The sequence below is a fragment of the Phalaenopsis equestris genome, unplaced genomic scaffold, assembly GCF_001263595.1.
Source record: "Phalaenopsis equestris unplaced genomic scaffold, ASM126359v1 Scaffold000968, whole genome shotgun sequence".
NCBI lineage: Eukaryota > Viridiplantae > Streptophyta > Magnoliopsida > Asparagales > Orchidaceae > Phalaenopsis > Phalaenopsis equestris.
Genome location: NW_018165407.1, coordinates 147,616 through 153,957, shown reverse-complemented (window position 1 = coordinate 153,957; position 6,342 = coordinate 147,616).

Here is a 6,342-nt window from a genome sequence, read left to right as displayed (position 1 = left end):
TCAGCTCTTGGTTCATGATGATCTTTCAATAAAATTATATGCATACAAATTGAAGAACTGAGTCCTTTAATATTAGCTAATGTCCATCTAAAGGCTTTCTTATATATTCTTAAAGTTTATAACAACTTTTGTTCTTGTGTATCAGTTAATTATGAGGATACAATAACAGGTAATGTGGATAAATCTCCTAAGAATGCATACTTTAAATGTGTAGGAAGTGTTTCCATTTCTAGTTCAGAAGGTTTCTAAATATATGAAATTAAATTCTTGTTATCATTTGTAGGATCTAAAATTTCAAATTTTTGCTAAACATAATCCAAATCTTCATTACTCAATTATGTAGTTTCATCTTGAATTTTATCCTCATCTTCATATTCCACATATTCTTTTCAAATTCCTTTTTTGAATGTCTTATTAAAATATTTATGGCATAAATATTCATTAATATCCATTTTAAAGCATTCAATCTCTTGCTTTTTGCACGGTATCTCATTGATTTTGCAGTATTAAATGTAACATCTTGATCACTAACTCTCATAGTTAGTTCTCCTTTCTACACATCTATCAAAGCTCTTCCGGTGGCAAAGAATGATCATTCTAAAATGATATGAATGGTCATTCCATATTGATCTATCTTCTTCAATATAACATCTATTTGGGCAGCCAACATAGATATCGCATCAGAATCATGAATACTAGCTACTCTTTTTGGATTTACCCTTTTAGAGGGCCATTGAAACTTATTAGTAGCTTATTAGTAGTCATCTAGTAGTCATCTCTTTAATTAAATAATATGCTTTATCTAATGATTTTGACATTAATGATCCACCAACATCATCTCCAATTATTGATCTAAGAGCTCTAACCAATCTATTATAAAATGTCCGAATTATTAACCAATCTGGCAATGCATGGTGTGAACACTTCCTAAGGAGATCTTTAAATCTTTCCTAGGCTTCATAAATTGATTCCCCTTCAAACTGACAAAAAATTCTAATATCATTTTGAAGCTTAGTAGTTTTTTTAAGGCGGGAAATATTTTGATAAAAAAATTTGTGATAAGTCTCCCCAAGTTCTAATAGATCCAGGTGCTAACAAGTTTAACCACATCTTAGCTTTATCCCTTAGTGAAAAAGGAAAAAGTCTAAGTATAATGACATCTTTTGACACTCCATCATATTTAAATGTAGCACACAATTCTAAAAAACTAGCAAGGTGTAAGTTAGGATCTTCAGTTGGTGTTCCCCCAAATTGATTTTTTTGAACCATTTGGACAACAGAGGTTTAAACTCAAATGAATTGGCAGCTAAAGCAAGGTTTTGTATACTCAAATGAATTTCATCTACTATAGGATTAACATAATCTCTTAAAGGTCTCTGATGATGTTCATTTTCATTTCTAGCATCACTTGAGTTGCAAGCCATTTTGCTAAAATGATCTATCTCCTTTTGTTGTTTCTTAATTTTTCTAATAGTTCTTTCTAACTCTGAATCGTAAGGTACTAAATCTTCAGATCTTAAACAACGCATAAACAAACACAATAAGAAATTAAAATAAACAAATAAACTAAAATATAAAAATATTCAAATTAAACTACAAAGAGTTTTTTATAGTTAAAATAAAATGATTTAAAATATAAAATAATTTACTAACACTTTTTGTTACTTCCCCGACAACGATGCCTAAAAAACAACTTTAGTGAAAATAATTTTATTTTCTTAAACCTTTAAACTACCCAATCTCCTAATAATAACACAAATATACGTATCGTTTAAGTAATAAAGGGCTATAATGGAGTCCTAGATATTGATCTTACAAGGAAGTTGGAAATTCTTATAGATAAATTCTTATAATTATAATGTAAATCATAATTTAAACTACAAAACTGAAGTACTAAATTTGATTATAAAGTATTAGAGTAAATGTTAAATAAAATGCGGTTAAAAGAACTAAGTTAACTTAACTAATTGCTAAACTTTCAAAAGTAAACTTACGAAAACTAAACAAGTTTTTGTGATGGAGAGTTCAAATTTAAGAAAACATCCTTCCCATATACAATGAGTATATGAATTGTGAAGTAATTAAGATCATCTAAAAATATATAAAATTATTTTGTGCTAAATAGAAGAAATCCTATTATTTACCCTCTTCCAAGTGCATAAATGAAATTTAATTAATCCATAGTTTGGTACCTAATTCTGTGATTAGGCTGAGAAGATACCGACTTCCACTTCAAAGCTCTCACTACTCCTTCACCTGAGGGCTAACAATCTTGCATTAGTTTCCAATCAACTGGACCAAATTGGAGATTTTAATCTGTCACCTTAAAAATCTCCAATTGTGCATCCAACAAAGTATATTTTTCTATTTATTTGCACTCAAATCCATTGATGATATCCTCTCCCGTGAAATCAAATGTGATTCTCACTATGGTGTAGAAATCATATCCCTTTTAAAACTCATGTTTCTCAACACATTTTAACATTTTAATTGACCAGATCGAAAGTAAATGAAGATTGAAGTTCAAATTATCACAAATTTTTTGCATTTAAAACTGTATAAAATAAAATCAATTTTCACAAAATCATATCTCAAAGTAGGGACAAGGATAAAAAAGACTACTCAAAATTCATGAGAAGGAAACAACAAAACACGGATCTCATATATAAAAATAAGTTTACAAAAATAAAGAAGTAAATGACACAACTTATCTCACAATCCTTCCCAAGCAAATCCCTAGAAGTTCTCTTCAAGCACTTTACCTCTTTACAAGCACTCTCAATTCTCTCTTAGAAGAGTAATGAAGAAGAAATCTCTCACATTCCCTCTCCTCTTACAATCTTTGAAGAAATCTCCAAGCCCTTGGCTTTCTCTCTCTCTTTTGCCTTCTTTGAACTCTCTCCCTTAAGCCTCTCTTCAGGCCCCCTTTTTTGATGCCTTAGACTTTCCTCTCTTCTATTAGAGGTTGTTTCCCTCCAAAAAGAATTCAAACCCTCCAAAATTCTATCAAAATGTCAACTCTTTTGAATTCCAAAAGACATGTCTATTGATTCATAAGACATATCCCTTCATAAAAGAACTTTCCAAAGTGTCTAGATGCATTGAATTACTCCATTGAGCATTTAAAACAAGTGGACCCTTTGAAATTCATGCAAAATTTATTCTGAACCACTTTAATTCACAAAAAGTCATCTCTGGCGCCTCAGGCGCTTATTCTGACACTTCAGGCTCCAATTCGCTTAAGACCGTGTTGTTCTAGGTTTTCAAAATTCAAGCATCAAAAATGGCACTTCACGTGCCAACTCTCTATAAGATGGCACCTTAGGCGCCAACTCTCTATAAGTGGCACTTTAGGCGTCAGAATCTCAAAATTTGTTGTTTTGGTTCCAAATTTAGTCCTTCTTTGTTACTTTTGCTCAAAATGCCTAAAATTGATATATTTGCAACAAAAGACAAGAAAATACCCTTTTTTAAAATGCAATATCACAAAAAATAAGTATAAAATGTATATTTAAAATAACATATTATTTTGGTGTATCACATACCCATTTGTTTGGGTCATTGCCTTTACAGCATGTCCACCCCTGTGTCACTGCCTCCTCGGCATACCCTTTTATTTAGGCCGCTAATTTCATGACATTCCTACCTCTGGGTCACTACCTCCTTGACATACTCTTTTGTTTGGGACACTGCCTTCACAACATGCCTACCTCGAGGTCACTACCTGCTAGACATACCCTTTTATTCAGGTCACTGTCTTCACGACATGCTTACCTTCTGGTCTCTACCTCCTTAGTATACCCATTTGTTTGGTCACTGCCTTTACGACATACCCAATTTTGGGTCACTGGGTCAGTGTCTCTTCATTGTACCCATCTATTCGGATTGCTTCCTCCACAACATGCCCACCTCCGGGTCATTGCCTCCTTGAAATACCTATCTGTACTTGAGTCATTTCCTCCTTGACATACTCACTCTCACACTTGTAATATGACAATTTGGATTTTTATTTGCTTGCTTGTATGGATAGTGAGTCAAACTCGTTAGGTAAGTGACTCTTGTGTCAGTCGTGATGCCTTAATGAGAATTTCTTATCAGGTTGATGTCAACGAGCAATGCAAGTTAAGTCATTGGGATTAACATGAGTATGATTGTGCTAAAGATCTAAAGAGTCTAAGTCATGTCACCTTGTATGTTACGAGCTCACATTTAATGACCCTTACTTTAAAATTAAAAGAAAATATATTATATTCTACTTAGTAAATTCAAAATAGTTTAAAAACTATGCATGTAGTATACTAGGCTATATTTAAGGTTAGTGATACACCTAAAAATATATAGTTTTTTATACATATTTTTATACTTATTTTTGAGATATTGCACTTTAGTGAAGTGTATTTGTGTGTTTTTCTTGCAGGTACAATCAAATGGATGAAAAATGCTAAAATGTGTGAAAAAGGGTCAAATTTGGAGCAAAAATGAAGAAATGTGCAAAAAAGAACTGGGGCGCCTAAGCGTCAGAGGCTCCGCGCCTAAGTGCTAGGTACCCCGCGCTTAAGCATCAGAAGTAGTTACTTGATGATTTATTTAATTGGAGCAGATTTTTGAAGAGGTGTTTGAAGCAACCCTTGATAAAAATGTGGGAAATAGCCCATAGACACAGAAATTCATTAAATTGTCTTATGACAAGGAAATTTCTAGAAGATTCATGAATAAGAATGTAGTTCATGGGGTTGAGTACAAATAAATATGGAAATAAACTTCAAGGGAGTAGAATTAGAGGACTTTAGAGTGACAAGCTAAAATCCCCAATTTGATTTATAATTTTAGGTTTTGATATGAGATGTTAGCCCCTAGGTGGAGGGAGAAGAGGGAACTTTATAGTAAGAGCCAGTATCTTCCCTACCAAGCCAGTTTTTAAGACTATTCAAACTATAGATTAAAAAATGTTCTTTATAGTATCTCTAGTAAGGCTAAAAAATATTATTGCCTCTATTTGACATAACACATTTAGCATACTTCCACAACAAAATTTCTATATTTATCACTGATTCATAATAAGGAAAAAGATATTTTATTTATATTGCCTTCATCTTGCAAGTATTTTAGTTAAGTTAATTAGTTGCTTACTTTATTTTCAATTATAAAAAATTACAAAAAAAAATCAAACATTCATTCCTATTTTAGCATCGTAAGTTTAAGTAAGAATGTATTGTTATCTAAAATTAATCCTCCCTGTGGGATCGATATTCGAGACCATCTAGTTCTCTCTGTGGGTTCAAAATTTGGGGACTTAATCAGAAAGTTCTATATTACTTGATAACGATACGTATACTTGGTTAGTTTCCTTTATTAAAATATTATAACTACATTCATATTTACTTCATTGTGAAAGATTTACCTAGCTTATGCTTTGGATAAAGTTTTTGGCTTTGTTGCAAATTAAGAATAATTGTTAAGGAAATTAATCATGTAATTGCATACATCGCATTTTACATCTATATATATAGAAAATTGGGATCAAGTTTTTGGCGCCGTTGCCGGGGAGTAATATAATAGTAATTTGCAAAATTATTTTTAAAAGAATTTTTTAGAAAGCAAATTTTTTAGTAAGTCTTATTTAAACTTTAAGATTTATTTTAGGAATATTGTAGTGTCGTTTATATATAAAGTTCTTGTTTCTATGTTTTTGTTTTTCCATTTTATTTTATTTTATGTGTTTTATAGTAATGTATGTGTAGTTCAGGTTCCATAAAACTCTTGCCTTATGATTTTGAATTAGAAAGAACTATTAAAAAATTAAAAAATTAAAAATTACTGAAAATTTTCAAGAAATAACAAATCATACTAAAAAATTTCAAGAAATGACAAATCAAAATAATCAACGTGTTGAAGAGTTTAGACCTTTAAGAGATTATGCGAGCCTTTAAGGGATTATGCAAACTTTATGATGGAAGAACTTCATTGTAGTATTCAAAAACCCACTGTAGTGGCTAATTCATTTGAACTTAAACCTATTATTATCCAAATAGTATCAAATAATCAGTTTGGGAGAGCACCAGCTGAAGATCCAAATTTATATCCTGCCAATTTTCTAGAATTGTGTGATACATTTACATATGATGGTGTATCAGATGATGTTATAAGACTTAGATTATTTCCTTTCTCATTGAGGGATAAGGCTAAGATATGGTTACATCTGTTATCACCTGGATCTATCAGAACTTGAAGTGATTTAGCACAAAAGTTCCTTGCTAAATATTTTCCACCATAAAAAATTTCGAAGCTTAGAAATGATATTACATCTTTTTGTCAGTTTGAAGGAAAATCCATTTATAAAGC